At 38.9% G+C, this 16,354-nt stretch overlaps 1 long non-coding RNA gene across 1 annotated transcript in view; it reads left to right on the forward strand.

Annotated features, from left to right (window-relative positions):
* The first annotated feature begins 1,536 nt into the window (after positions 1-1,536).
* Positions 1,537-16,354, forward strand: part of LOC146396175 (uncharacterized) — a 65,520-nt gene continuing 50,702 nt past the window's right edge. Inside the window, exon 1 of the long non-coding RNA XR_014830004.1 lies at positions 1,537-1,890. This is a non-coding gene — a long non-coding RNA (uncharacterized LOC146396175). The remainder of the gene's footprint in view (positions 1,891-16,354) is intronic.

Here is a 16,354-nt window from a genome sequence, read left to right on the forward strand (position 1 = left end):
TGAGATTGTTAATCCATGTCAAGGTTCTACTTCCCAGGATGCAGTGTTTTTAGACAAATGTAAAACATTATTATCCTTCTCATTTTACATATTCAGGTGTTTGGGAAAATTCAATATTATATTGCACTTGCATTTCTTAAAGTAATTCTTGTGCTTTTGAATGATCTGGGCTGCCTTGTATTTTAAGTTAGAGTTAATGAATTTGCACAAAGTATTGGTTATTTTATAATTGTTTCCCTGGTATATTTGACATGATAAAACATATCACAAAATTTATTTTCAAACTATGGCTGGTGTTAGTTCAATGAATATTTCCACTCTGAATGTGAGGCCAGTACCAACCCTTGCTACACCTGTAGGTGAGGCCAATGAGAAACCTGTCTACATCTACAAATGAGATCGACACTAACCCTTACCTATGACGATAAATAAGTTAATCAATAACCCTTGACGTCACCTGGCACCTTTTGAGTTGTGTCAGATGGGCTGACGTTGGCCTTCCCAGGTTCTTCTCAAAGTGTGTTCCCCAGAAGCAACCTCAGTGCATTGCCTGGGGAAAAAAGTCATTAGAAAGGCAGATACGTCATATGTATGACTGGGTCACTTTGTAGTACAGCAGGAATTATCACAGCCTTGAAAATTAATTATACTTCAGTAAAAATGGTCTCCTGAGGAAAAAATTAAGGCAGTAAAAATACTCAGTATGATATTATAATGATGGGCATATGTCATTACCCTTTTGTCAAACCCATAGAAAGTACACTCAAGAGTGAAGCCTAAGGTGGACTGTGGATTTGGGGTGAGTATGATGTGTCAGGATAGGTTCATCCTTGGAAACAAATGTAGCATTCTGGTGAATGACATTTACAATGAGGGAGACTATGCATATGATGGGTCAGGGGGCACATGGGAAATCTCTCTACTTTCCTCGTAACTTTATGGCGAACGTAAAACTGCTCTAAAAAATTTAATCTTTAAACATTTTTTTAAATGCAGTTTCTCTAGTTCCACCTCAGATCTACTCAAACAGCAACTCAGGAGATTGGGACCCAAGACCCATGTTTTAGGCAGTACTTCAGATGATTATGATAAACTATCTGGTGTCAAAACCATTGAGCTTCCCGTGATTTACTGTTAGCATAATTCTACTTTGCTCAGTAGCAGCATGCTCAGGCCTTTCCTCCAGGCATTGTGATAAATCCTGTTTGGTCTCAGCCAGTCTTGTGCATGCTATTTACCTTTGTCAAGACTGTCGTAGGGGAGGCCCTGCTAACTACTTTTATCCAATGCTTTATAAAATAGGCTGACTGTTCTCTTGTGGGAAAGATTCTGCTCCCTGCTCAAGGAGAGAGCCAGCTCTGTGAAGAAAAAGCTATTTTACCACCAACACATCACCTACCCTTTGCTTTCTGCATGAATATAGTTGTGCGATGTCTGGAATAGCAGCTGCCAAATTGCAGCTAAAAAGGGAAGGCTATGAGAAAAGCAGGAATACCAACTCAGCAGCCTGATACTGCTGAGCTCCTAGGCAGACCTGGAAACCACCTGTCCCGGAGTTCGTGGTCAGTTAAGTTGTACTATCCTTGTGGTTTAAGCCACAGAGAGTCAAGTGTTCCTTTATTTTCAGTCAACAAATTTTAATTGATAAAAACTGTGAATGCTGACATTTTGGCATACAGGAGTTTATAAAGGGATTGCCAGCTGAACTTAATTTTAGATATCTTATGGATCATAAATAATTATGAAGAAAGAATCCAAACTGGGAGATTGGTTTTAATACCCAATGCCCACATTTTAAAATTGCGCTTCGGAGGAAGTGGATTTGGGGGTTGTGGCAGAGCAGTGCCTTTGTGCTAGGATGACGAGACTGGAGAGAAGCAGACCCATCTGGTGAGTAGACATGATGCATGACTCTCTTCTGGGATGGAGAACGTAGCTGGATTCCAGTGGGCAAGGGGACAGGGGAATTGAGATGAGGTTGGAGAGGGAATTGGTAAGCAGGCATGAGGAATCGGAATCTTAAGTGCAGTTGTAATGGCAGGTTTTTAAGCAGGGAAGTGATATATGTGTTTTGGGAGAAGAGAGAAAGGTTATTGGCTCTGTCTTGAGAGATTGAAAGAGGCAAATTTTATTGTTTCATGTTATACTAATTAGTATTTTACTTAATTAAGTGATTCTTTTGGGGGTCCCCAAGACCACCTGTATGTTCAGTGATTTACTAGAACTCAGGGACTCAGCATAGAGGCATACTCACACTCAAGATTTATTCCATCAACAGAGAAAACATATGCAGCTGGAGTTATAAGGGAAAATAATACAGGAGGGGAATGGATAAATATGATTCACTTTTATAAGCTCTCTCTTTCCTGTAAGTGGTCACAAACAGCACATTCTCTCTCAGCAGCAACACGTAGCAGCACGTGTTATGCTTCTGCCCAGGAAAGTCCACTGGAAAGTGGGCACGCAGGCATCCTCTGCCCAGCAACTAGCAAAATTCCAGACTCCCAGAAGAAGCTAAACATAAATCATATTGTATGTACAACCTGTCAAGGCACAAGGAAACAACAGCATTGGATGGGGAAAATTTCAGAAGCCAAAGAAACCTTGAAATCAGAATCTTCTAAAGATAGCAGCCTCAGACCTGCTACCATAACTCTTTTCTACACAGTAGATAACCATGTAAATCCTACAGTTAGGCAGGGTTATTCTTGCACATTACATATTTAGCCGGTCAAAATGTTTCAAGTTTATTTTGTAATGATGTCAGGTGGATGTTGTCTATGGCATGTTGAGTAACTAAAATATGGCTTGTGTAGTCAATAAGAAAAATATTGACAAAATTTTAATATCTCTATCTGACACTAGAAGAGTGCTATCAAACTAGAATAATGCATTTAACTTTACTGACTGACATTTATTTTGCTCAGTGGAAAGCTGGCATCGGTGGAAAGGGTAATGGGTAATGGTCGTGGCATTTGGGTGGGACATTGTGCTTAAGAAGAGGCTGATTAAAACCAGAGGGTTAATATAAAAGGCGGATGTAATTAACTGTCAGACTTGAGGAAAGTGCTAGAGAAGAACAGAATTGGTGTTATGGATGGAAGCCAATAACATACACTTAAATTTGGGCCTTTGGGAGTTCCCACTGTGGGTTAAAGATCCAGCTTTTTCTCTGCAGTGTCTTGGGTTGCTGCAGAGGCATAAATTCCATCCCTAACCCAGTGCAGTGGGTTAAGGATCCTGCATTGCTGCAGCTATGGCATAGGTTGCAGCTGCAGCTTGGATTCTATCCCTGCCCAGGGAGCTTCCATATGCCATAGGGCTGCCAATCAATAAATTAGTAAATAGTTAATAAATTTTTGATTTTGTAAAACAAAGCTGGGGATGATTACTATAAAGTGGAGCAAGAACGCCTCACTTTTACGTCAGAGAGGGAACTATTGTCTCCTCTTTTTTTTTTTTTTTTTGTCTTTTTAGGGCCACAACCACAGCATATGGAGGTCCTTGGGTTTGCTCAACTTGCAGAAATGACAGATGTATCTAACAAGTGGAGAACATATTTAACTAAGTGGTCACAAAATGAAATTAGTGTAATCTGTTTTCCAGATGATACATCCTCTATAATTTCTAGCCAAGGACCAGAGGCTTTGGATCACAGACACTTTAAGAAAAATTGTTTTGCTCCCTTTTCAGTGGAAAGAAAAGCTATTGCTGTCAGGTAGCAAGTGTGAGATTATGGTTCAATGACAAAACTCATACTCCTGGTTGAACCGGCAGTGCAGTAGTCTGGCCTAAGCCGAGGACATTTCTTAATGTATCTTTATATACTGAATTCCAAAAAGAGTCCAAAATTGCTCTCAGACCTTCAGTTAAAATTCAGCCTAAACTCTAACTGGGATCTTGGAATATATAAACACAAGCAAAGGAGACAGTGTGTGTGTATAACCACACCGCTGTCCACATGGTGCCTCCTCGGGAGGCAACTAATAGTTAAGCAAAGTTTCCCAGCAGTTCTGCATTTATCTCCAGCATACTTAATATCAGTATGAGTAGACAAAAGGCTATTCTCTCAAGTATCCTTTTGAAATCTAGTTTAAAATTATAGGTTTTCTTTTTGGTCATGCCCACAACATGCAGAAGGTCCCAGGCTAAGAGTTGAACCAGAGCCATAGCAGCAACCCAAGCCATGGCAGGGACAATGCCAGGGCCTCCACCCACTGAGCAGCCAGGGAACTCCCAGAATCTGCATTTTTTTCATTTAGCCCTCAGCAAGTCTGATGGATATGATTGGTCAAGTTTATTGTACGTGATTGGACTGTTCTTTGAGATATATCACATTATGGTAAGGAACTATCCAAACAATCATATTTAGAATGGATAAGTAATGAGATCCTACTGTACAGCACTGGGAACTATACCCAATCTCTTGGGATAGAACGTGATGGAAGATAATGTGAGAAAAATAATGCGGGTTCGATCCCTGCCCTTGCTCAGTGGGTTAAGGATCGGGCGTTGCTGTGAGCTGTGGTGTAGGCTGCAGACGCGGCTTGGATCCCGCGTTGCTGTGGCTCTGGCGTAGGCCAGTGGCTACAGCTCCCATTAGACCCCTAGCCTGGGAACCTCCATATGCTGCGGGAGCGGCTCAAGAAAAGGCAAAAAGTCAAAAAAAAAAAAAAAAAAGCAAATATCACAATGCCAAATAAAAGTATGATCAGCCTCTCATCTGTGAGCGTTATTTACATGGTATCTTTTCTTAAGTATAGTGACTAAGGTGTTAAAAGAGATGAACATGAGGATTTTATTAGGCTTGTTTTTATTCATAAGTTTCAACAGCATTTGGGGAAAAGATTACATTGTGTCCAATTAATTATTAATTATGTTGACATTTCTGTCAAAATAAATTGATCATGTTAATGTGGATCTATTTCTGGAGTCTCTAAGATAATTTTTCTATTTTTACATCAATAACACAATGATGGATTACTCTAGCTTTTTTTTCTTTTATGCTTTTTTTTTAGGGCCGCAGCCTCGGCATATGGAGGTTCCCAGGCTAGGGGTCTAATTGAAGCTACAACTGCCAGCCTACACCAGAGCCACAGCAATGCCAGATCCAAACCTCCTCTGTGGCTTACATCACCGCTCACAGAAACACCAGATCCTTAACCCACCCAGTGAGGCCAGGGATCGAACCTGCAACCTCATGGTTCCTAGTCGGATTCATTTCTGCTGCACCATGATAGGAAACTTTATAAAAAAGTTTTAAAATTAGGTTATGCTATATATATATATATATATCTACTTTTTCACTACCTTTAAAATGCTGTTTTAGCTACTCTAGTTCTTTTGAGTTGCCATATTAATTTTAAAATCAGCTTATTGGTGTCTTCAAAAATGTCAGCAGCGATACTAATTAGGATTCTATTGGACCTATGGGACATTGTAAAATTAGTATATTAACAGTAAGGAATTTTGTGACACATAAACAGACATCTCTCTCTATTCATTGAGGTTCTGTATAATTTTTCTCTGTAATATTTTGTAATTTTTACTGTATGTTCCTTGCAAATCTTTTGTCAAATATATTCCTAAATATTTCACATGGTTTGATGCCACTGTAAATAATAACATTTATTTACATTTCCAAATATTAGTTGCTATTATATAGAAATATATCTGCTTCTTGTATATTCACTTAGTAATCTACAAGATTCCTAAGCTTAACTTCCAAATAATTTATCATATTAGCTTTTGTGTGTGTGTGTGTGTGTGTGTGTGTAAATTCTGTAGCATTTTTGGCATAGAGGATCATATTGTCTATGAATAAAGACAGCTTCATTTCCTCCTTTTCAAATTTTTTTCCTATTTGTTTTGTTTTATTTTCTTACCTTACTGCACTGGCTAGAGCCCCTCGCACCCACAGAAGTGTTGAGAGCAGTTATTCTTAGCTTTTTCCTGATATTATGAAGAAGGATTTAAGCTGTCACTATTAAAGTATGATGTTATCTTGAGTTTTTCAATCAGAGGGTGCCTTAGAGCATGTCTTTCTCTAGGCAACCCTCAGGATGAAGTCTCAGTTGAAAAACTGCATGAGGAAATATTTTCTGAAACTTTCCAAAATTTGGCAAGAGATATGAACCTGCAAATTCTAGAAGCTGGGCAAATCTCAAAAAAGAATAAACAAACAAATCCATACCAAGATGAATAAAAATGAAGTTTTTGGAACTAAAGTCAATGATAAAATTTGAAAAGTGTCCATGGAAAAAATGACTGACCTCACGTGGAAAAATAATTTGAATGATAGCAGCTTTCTCATTCGAAACCATGCAGCCAATATTTCTCAAATGCTGAAAGAAAAGGACTATCAACCTAGAACCCTATACCTTGTGAAAGTATTCTTCAGTCATGAAGGGAAAAAAGGACCTTCTCGGAAGAAAAGGACAAAGAGGATATGTCATCAGCAGACCCACCCTAAAACAATGGCTAAATGAACATTTCTGAACAGAAAGGAAATTATAAAACAAAGAAACCTGAAACCTCAGGAAAGAAGAAAAGGAATATGTAAAAATATAAATAAATATAACCCACCCATATGTGATGATGGTGCACTAGGAAGGTAGTGTCTATAAAATTCAGATGGGAAATCTCGCATGCTTCCTGAGGGATGTTAAATTTCAGAACTAGCAGGAACTTTCGAAAACATCGAGTTTCACGTCCTTGAAAGTGGGCTGAAGAGTAGTTAGGTAACATTTCCAACTTTATAAAATTCAGGGCTCTAGTTGCACTGACACATCAGGTTTTTGCTTTCAGTGTATCTTTTCTTTCTGCTACATTATACTATATTCCTTTTTAAGTTATATTTTTGCTATTAATTTCTCAATTTTTAATACTTTTAATCTCAAGCATCCTCCTATTTACATTTCATTTATATCCTAAAATAATTAACTTTTAAAGCTAACTTTAATGGAGCACTTTGTATGTTCAAAACACAGATAAATGTATTACTTGTTCATTTAATTCTCTTAATAATCCTTGGTATAAGTACTATTAGAATCCCTAATACTAATATTAGCATTAGTATTTATATTAGTAGAGGAGAGGAAATTGAGAATTAGAAAATTTAAATAACTTGTACAGTGTCCCATACTGATATGGAAACAGAAATTTATAAACCCTGCATTTTAAAAATTCAATCTTAACTTTTTATGATTTAAAGCAAAGGGAGATTTTTGATACAACTGCTTCCAGGAGACAGATATACAACCATCATAGCTTGTTTAAACAGACAAGGAAAATGTCAGTGAATATTGCATAAAATTACCACAGTGATTATTTTAATCTATATTTGTTTTGTTCAATCATAAATTTCAGTTCCTACTTAAGTTTTTTTTTTTTTACAAGAAGACAAAAGAAATTTTTTGTATAGATAAAAGTTAGCTTAAAAAGTTTAAAGGATTGTTTATTCTATCATCAAAATTGAAAATACTTGTTGAAGAAAACTGCATTTATTAAAATTTGTTACTCAAAGTTGTAAACTGTATTTTCCAAATGAGGATGATTTTACCTATCAGCCTTCTGAAAATCAACTCATTATGCACTTCTAATTTAAAATAATAAATTTGCTTTTCTATAAAGATTACTTTGAAATTAGAATCATAAAAGTCACATCCTCAATGAAAACCATATGAATTAAAACAAAGTAACTGAAAGAGTAACTCAAAATACAACCCAGAAGAGTTCTCATTGTGGCTCAGTGGTAAGGAATCCAACCAGTAACCACGAGGTCGTGGGTTTGATTCCTGGACTCGCACAGTAGGTTAAGGATCTGGCATTGCTGTGACCTGTGGTGTAGGATGTAGACGCAGTTCAGATCCCACATTGCTGTGGCTGTGGCTGGCAGTTACAGCTCCAATTTGACCCCTAGCCTGGGAACTTCCACATACCACAAGTGCAGCCCCCTAAAAAGGCAAAAAAAAAAAAAAAATCCAATATTCTGTGACCCAAATAAATTTGAAATTTGGGATATGGGCCAAGTCAGTTTGATTCTAGAACCTATGTGCCTAGCCATAATATTGGGCTCAAATTTTGTTCTAATTTGCTAGGGGATGAGGGGGATTTAAAAAATGCTTCCCTTCTAGGTCAAAATATGAAACATTTCATAAGAACTTCAATTCAAAATCATATGGCGGTGACTAACTTGAAGGCAATGAACGTTGGGGGATGTTACTTTGCAAGTGATGCTATCTTTGTGGCTGTCTCATTTCACAACTCTGTGTCCAGTTCTTCTTCCCAGGAAATAACTTTGGTGACCACACTTTTACTTAAGTAATAACAATACTTCTATGGTTTTTACCTAAGTAATAACAATGTATTATTTTTTTGTATTTAATGATGTTTGTGATACATGTCACCTTTTTAATATATGCAATTTTGTTGCATTTTGGTTTTTTTCATTCTTAATAACAACTCCCTTTCTAAAGTAACTTTGTATTTATAATTTTGCATTCTTTTTGAAAAGAGGACCTCTACAATTACATAAATTTTAGGCCTCACAGAACTGGATCTGCCCCTGGATAGGGACAACTGACTATGTGATGGTAGGGTTTGTTGTTCTTTTTTCTTTATTCTCTCTGAGGAGCCAGGTCTCTCTTTTTAAAATTAATGGAGTGATGATAATAATCTCTTAGTTCTTTTAAATCTCACTCCTCTCTATTATACATACACAGTACGTATGTAAAGCCTTCTCTGAGCCACACAGTGTCTGACATTAAGAAGTGCCATCACCTTTTTTAGGAACGGAAGAGAAGGATGTCTGAGAGTTCATCTATCATATGTTCGCTCCCTTCTTCTAAGGTGTATGCAGACGAAATTTTAATTATTTTGAATTTTGCTAAATTGGATTATGCATATTCATTGTACATTATTTTTAATGAAGTATATCTTTTTTTGGCAAAAGAAGTCATTCCTGGGACATAAAGTAAAAAATACATCATTCAAGTAAAAAATACAATAAACCTCATTAACATCATAACAAAAAGAAAGCTCTATTGAAGGAATGTCCTAAAGTATTAAGGCAGATTGGTAAGGGTTAATCTCTGTGAGTGGGATAACAGGATAAAGGCCATTCTCCCTGACAGGTGCAGCTTCCTGTTTTGATATACTTATGCGCTGATCAACGTCTAGCCTTATATTGACTGTGCTCAGGAGGTACACTGTGTTACTTCAAGGGCCAGCTGATTTCTGGGCCAACACTTCCTGAAACACTGTGCTGACATGAACCGGGCAGCCCAGGGGGGAAATGGCACCATAATTCCTATCATTACCTTCCAAGGCCAGGTAAGGCTGAGCAGTAATACACACCCACATCTTGGCCAACTCTGGATTACGACAGGCAGAGCAAAAGGGCCCAGGATTCTCAGTTGGACACTGCTGAATCCCTTCCAGTCTAACATAGTACCTGCCTGAGGATGTGGCCAAAAGCAATTATTGTGTATTGGATTCTCTATACCGAGGTCCTGTATTTTTTCTCCATATTACTTACCACATTCTTATATAGTATATTATTTACCAACTGACTGTGTTTATGCTTTGCATCCTTATACTAGCACGAAAGTTTCATAAAAGCAAGCATTTCTTCTTTTCTTGCTTCCCTTGCTGATAGAATCTTAGTACTTAGAAAAGTGCTGGGCTCACAGACAGTATTCAATACACATTTATGGAATGAATGATTTAATTAATATAATTGGTGTTATTTCACCAGCTGACACATCAACTTTTATCCAGGAGGTCAAACTGTAGGGGGCAAGAGAGAACGTTCCATTCAACTACCATAAAACAAAACTTACATCAATTATTCCTTACCTCCTACATAGCCACACACAATTCTTAAATAGTTACCTCCACTGTCCTCTTGTTACTCTGTTAAAGAGAAACTTCTTTGAATTTTTCAAATGTCCTCACAGTAAAACATCATGTTACGTTCCCTAATAAGTTTCCCGATGAAAAAACTACTCCACAGGCTTCTGAGTGTAAGACCCAAACACAGAAATATAAGCAACTGACTGTGCCCCTCATCTTCTGGACCATACATGGCACCTTCTTTGTTTGTTTCTGTCTAAGAACTTACAACCCAGATGGAGAAATTCGAATCTTAATATTCACCGGCTTATTTCAGATGTCGAGTAAAAGTCATTGTGAGCAGGTTAGGAAAGGAGGCGTCGTGAACAGAAACATCCCGAGGAAGCTGGAGAGGGGGAAAGCTTTAGGAAAGTGTCATCCCTTCTAGGCGGATTCACTGCTTCTGCAGTGAATTAAGGTCTTTATAGTGACTGATGAACACAGTGAATCTCAAAGTGTATAATGAAGTGTGTCTCACCAGGAAAGTTAATCCTGACATGATAAGCTCTCCAAGTGTTTGATAGGCACAAAGTCATTTCCAATCGACTTTTGAATTACAAAATATTGAAATTCTTAGAGCCTGATCCCTTGACCTTGGTATTTTGGAGACACCAAGTATGAGAAATAGCTTTACAATGCTTTGCATTTTTAAAGATCTGGAGTTCCCATCGTAGCTCAGTGGAAGCAAATCTGACTAGTATCCATGAGGACACGGGTTCTATCCCTGGCCTTGCTCAGTGGGTTAAGGATCTGGCATTGCCGTGAGCTGTGGTGTAGGTCACAGACGTGGCTCAGATCTAGTGTTGCTGTGGCTGTGGCATAAGCCAGCAGCTACAGCTCTGATTCAACCCCTAGCCTAGGAACCTCTGTATACCATGGGTGCAACCCTAAAAAAACAGACCAAAAAAAAAAAAAAGATTTTTATTCCAATATAAGCATTATGACTAATAAGTCAATGTGTGCCACTGGCCAGAGTGACAGAATATTGTCAGAGAGAAAGAGCAGAGTTTCATTTCACAGTGGCTGTCTTCAAGGATGCACCTTTTCCCACTCCCGACCAGCGTCGTTGCCACCTCTATCTCTAGGGCCAGCAGAGAAAGTTGTTTGATGCTCAGCATCCCTCCTTTTGGTTAGAGCTGATTCTGGTTCTTGCCTACATCCAGAGGATGTACCATTAACGTCAACCTCCAGGGAAGGCCTTGTTAAAATTCATAAAAGGTGTTTTTTTCTCTCTTCTTTCTATCTGACTATGATGTTCAAATCTCAAGGTTTTCATATGCTTTTGAGATATTGAGAATTTGGTCCAGGGATCCATTGCATCAAAATTATGTGTGGCCTTTGGGGAACACAGTTTGCCAGGTACATCTACAGACCTACTGAAGAAGGATGTCCAGGGATGGGGCAGGTTAGGAGGATTTTTATGTGACTTCCCAGATTATATAATATATTTCCATGGGCATCACACCCCTGAGAACTAACTGGAAAAAGACAAATTTGGCTGAAGGATAAGCACAAAGATTCAGGTATAGCATTTCTTTCTGCTTCTTTCATCCACACAGACATGAAAAGCTGTGCTGTGATTTCTGACACTTGTCTAATCTGGCTTTTGGTACAAAGAAATAATTTCCTCTGTGAGTCTGTTACATCAATGAGCTGCCCAGGAGTTTCTGTAAAAATACTCAGTAAAATAAAAAAATCCTGTTAAAATTGTCATGTTTTTCTTACTCAAGAATCCTTTGAGAACTCAGACTATTTGTAAAGATGTAAATTCAGTGGATTATGATACATTCTCCTCCCTCGTTTTTCATGCATTCATGCCAAAAAATAAATCTCAGTATTTTATACTTATGAATAATTCATATACAGTGAAAAAATGCAAGAAGGCAAGAGTGTGCTGATATTTCCATATGAAATAACCCCATAAGTTTCTGATTTGAAAGTCTCCCAATATCATCCTTGAAATTCTACAACAGCTGGATATTTATGGCTTTAACTACAACAGAAAAGAGTATATAACCCATTTTTCAAATTCAGAGTGAAATGAAGTCTGTGGTTTTCAATTAAATTTGTTGAATTTAGGATTCATCCTTGGCTGGGAAAAGAGAGATTGCTGCAGTTTGTAGTTATCATATGTTTTTGAAATGTGAAGTAACGGCATTAAAACAAAGCAGAGCTGTCTTTATCCTTTTTAAATTAATCCACCTTTTCCAGACTGACTCAAGCTGCAGTTGAACAAAGAAGGCTCTATTGGGAAAGAAATATTAACCGTGCTAGGTCTGAGAGAAATTGTAAAACAGGCAAAATTTGGTTCTAGTGTGGTCAGCAGCTCTTTTTTTTTTTTTTTTTTTCTTTCTTCTTTTTTTTCCAGTAGCTGTTTATCCCATCTGGGAAACATTACCTGCATTCCAGGCTTCAAGCAGTAAATCCTTTGTTTCCTGCCTCAACTGTTTTTCCAAAAAGTGGGGGAGAGGAGTTTCCTTGCTGCTCAGTGGGTTAAGGATCTGGTGTCAGTACTCTGGCTCTGGTTACAGCTGTGGCATGGGTTTTACCCCTGCCCTGGGAACTTCCACATGCTGCAGCTGTGCCCCTTCCCTCCAAAAAAAGGGGAGGGGGGAGAAGGTATGGGGGGGAGGGAGAGATGGATCTGGTATCATTCCTTCATTTCATTCATATTGTTGTTACCAGAAGAGGGGCTCTTGCCAAGGCTGGAGAGTGGGCTCTTGCCTAACACTCATAAATGAATTGTCCAAGGAGACCACATATAGAGATAAAGAAAAAAACCTCATTGGAAAGGGGCCCTAGAGTGGAGAACAGTGGGGTAAGGGAACCTAGGAGAGCTGCTCTGCCATACAGCCTGCAGGCTCAGGTTTTATGGTAATGCAGTCAGCCTTCTGGTTTGTCTCTGGCCAATCATACTGCTTGTGCCCATTTTTGGTCAGACCTAGGGTCCTTCCAGGTGGCAGAGGCATCCCTCTTAGCCGAGATGGATTCCAGTGTGAGGATTTCTGGGAGGTTGGGCAAGACATCTTATGTGCTGGTGTCTCCTCCCTCCTTTCGGCCTCTGCAGAACTGTTCTGGTTGGCAGCAGCCTGTCAGTTCCTCACCTGTCGTGAGGTAATCCATGCAAGCGGTTATTACTGTGCCTGGTCAGGGCGGGCGATTTGAGTCAATGATGCACTAACAACTTTAATCCAATCTCATTCCACATTTTGATTTTTTTCTCCAAAGATCTCTTATATTACACTCATGCTGAATTACCTGAACAAAGAGAAGGAAAAGAAAAAAATATAAACAGCCATGCAACAGGAATCTAGGATAGGAAGTAAAATTTTGGTGGGAAGGCTCCTTCTTTGGTCATCCTTTGAAGGTATTGTGAACTGAAGTTTGGCACTTGCCATCAGCCTCTTAGATGGAGTAAAACATGAGCCACTGCAGCTACACATTTGCAGCACCCCTTGAGTGGAGTCAGAAGGGAGCCCAGGAGCGGGGCACTCTGTGCTCTGGAAGAACTGGAAGATCAGGTCTTCAGAGAGTCAAGATATTTTTAGGAGAAGATTTTATGTGCCCAATGCTTGCATCTCCTCATATCTAGAAAAACACTAAAATCCTTCATGGGGATGTCTGCTCCTTGTGACTGGCAGTAACCTTCAGGAGATCAGCAATAAACTTTTGTAAGATGAGTGTGTGCTGCCTGCAGCTCCCCTCACCTTTATCATATCCTGATATTTCCCCTCTTCCTCCTTGGGTGGTATTTCAACCCAGTCTATAGTTAAGGAAAAAGAGTGTCACTATCCTCTGTAAATGATGTCACCTCCAAGGATGAGAGCTGGGGAGTCCTGCAGGCTGTGAAAACTCAGGATACTGGCCCTGATAGGGGAGGTGCATTTCAAAGGAATGATTTCAGTGAGCCCAGGCCTCTTTTGTTCCTGCTCCCTCCCTTTGTTGCAAAAACTCCTGTATACCCTAGCTCCTCTCTCACCACCTAGGAGTGGTTTCTCAGGGCTGCCTGAGATGCTGTCTTCCAGATTTAAGTCCTAATTTCACCCCAAATAAAACTTAACTCTCAACTTTCAGGTTGTGGGTTTTTTTTTAATCGACAGTATCTAGTTGCATTTGTGCCTCTTGTGTTTGAACTGATCAAGCCTTGATGAAAAGAATATAATCTATCTGTCCAGATAGGCTCAACATGGAAACAGAGACATTTTTATGCAAGATTATTCAAAGAGTAAGTCTTTCAGTAAATTACCTTCCATCTGATTTCAGAGGCTAGTGTTTATGAAGTGATATAATGGAGCGTCCCTGCAATGATGCCATTCAAGAGGGTTAAAAGGCGAATCCTAAGCTGAAGTCTTTTTCTCCCCCCTTGGGAAAAACATGTTTATTCTTTATTAGCATGGATGGTTGGCCTAATGATTTTCTGAGCCTGATATTTCAAGTGCGGTTTTCTTGCTCTTCTTCCTGGCAAACGCAAAAGTGCTGACAGATATAGTGGCATATGCAGTATCGCTGCTGGCTAGTTAAATATGCAGTTGTCAGAAATCTCTGCCAGCCCTTTTCCATTAGCAGGCCCGTATTTTAATCACGCAGATTTAAATACAGAGTAAGCAAGTGAAAGCAGATAGTTGTCAAGATGGGCAGACCATCTTCTCTCCTTCCCGGGGACCAGAATCTCCACACTTGCCCTACATGCCTTGCCCAGGGCGCTCAACCACAAATTCAGAAGAAACTGGACAGGAGCTTTCTTTCCTTAAAAAAAAAAAAAAAAGAAAAAATATTATTAGATATATAATTACTGCATAAAACAAGTAGTAATTATATAGTCCTGTTGGGTACTCAATAGGGCATTGTTAAACCTTCGAAATGTATTTCTACCTCGGGATCAGGGAGGTGAGGTTGATTTCACAACATGTATGTTTAAGCCTGCATACATTAGCACTTATGCAAATACAGTTTTTCATTCACCCTCAGGTACAGTCACGTTTCCTTGCCTTAGGTATTTACATAAGAGCTCAAAGAGAAAGCGCCAATTTAACCTCTTCAGTAGGTAAGGATACTGAGCAATTGCATCACTTAGGGTGTATTCATGCTTGTTTTATTCTCAACCAGAGATATTGTTAAAATGATTCTTCATTGTGAACTGAAGTTTGGCACTTGCCATCAGCCTCTACATGGGGTAAAACATGAGCCACTGCAGCTGCACATCTGCAGCACCCCCTGAGTGGAGTCAGGGTGGAGCCCAGGAGTGAGGCACTCTGTACTCTGGGAAAATGGGAAGAACAGATCTTCAGAGAGTCAAGATATTTTTAGGAGAAGATTTTATGTGCCCAATTCTTGCATCTCCTCATATCTTGAAAAACACTAAAATCCTTCATGGGGATGTCTGCTCCTTGTGACTGGCAGTAACCTTCAGGAGACCAGCAACAAACCTTTGTAAAATGTGTGGGTGCTGCATGCAGCTCCCCTAACCTTTATTATACCCTGATGTTCCCCCTTTTCCTCCTTGGGTGGTATTTCAGCGCAGTCTGTAATTAAGGATAAAAAATGTCACAGTCTTCTCTAAGGGCAGTCATTTCCAAGGGTGAAAGCCAGTGAGTCCTGAAGGCTGTGAAAACTCAGGATACTGGCCCCAACGCTGATGTGCATAACAAAGGAATGATTTCAGTGAGCCCAGGCCTCTTTTGGTCCTGCTCCCTGCCCTTTGTGCAAAAACTCCTAAATATCCTAGCTCCTCCCTTAAGGCCTTGGAGCAGTTTCTTGGGGCTACCTGAGATGCCACTGGACTCCCAGGCTTAAGTCCTAATTTCACCCCAAATAAAACTTAACTCTCAACTTTCAAGTTGTGGATTTTTTTAGTTGACATTGCATTCAACTCTAGGTTAATTACAAATAAAATATTTTTTGACTTGAGGCAGATCAATTATTCTGACAGTAAACACACTTGAAGGTGTGAGGTTTTATTTAACAAAATTTTATTAAATATGTATAGCACGACACTAACTGTGTAATTTTGCAACTGCTATATTTTTTTCTTATCTGTCAAACAAGATTAGGATAGGTAATCTCTAAGATTACTTCCAAATCTTATTCTTTAATTATTTTAGGAACCCTTAGAGTAGCATTTCTCATGATGATCTTTGAAATAAACTATATGATAATGCTACTTTCACAAGTTCAGTTCAGTTATATGTTTATCTATCTTATCTGAAATATTTCAGTTTCTCTATACAATAGAGCTTTCTTTTTGTCATGCTGTTACTAAGGTTTATTATATTTTCTCCTGTGATGAACACTATCCCAGGAATAAATTATTTTCCCAAATAATATATATCTGTATCTCATTAGAAGTAACTATTGCAGTGATTATGAACCTCTAAATCAAGTAGATAGTCGTGCGTACTTTGAACGGTTGGCATGAAGTCAAAGGCTTCTTTATTCTTTAAATCGTTAGGGCAATTGTCTG

The sequence above is a fragment of the Sus scrofa genome, chromosome 15 (genome assembly GCF_054392235.1).
Source record: "Sus scrofa isolate SSC_HxYL_T2T_F1_AM1 chromosome 15, Sscrofa_HxYL_maternal_Yorkshire_Landrace_v2.0, whole genome shotgun sequence".
Taxonomy (NCBI): domain Eukaryota; kingdom Metazoa; phylum Chordata; class Mammalia; order Artiodactyla; family Suidae; genus Sus; species Sus scrofa.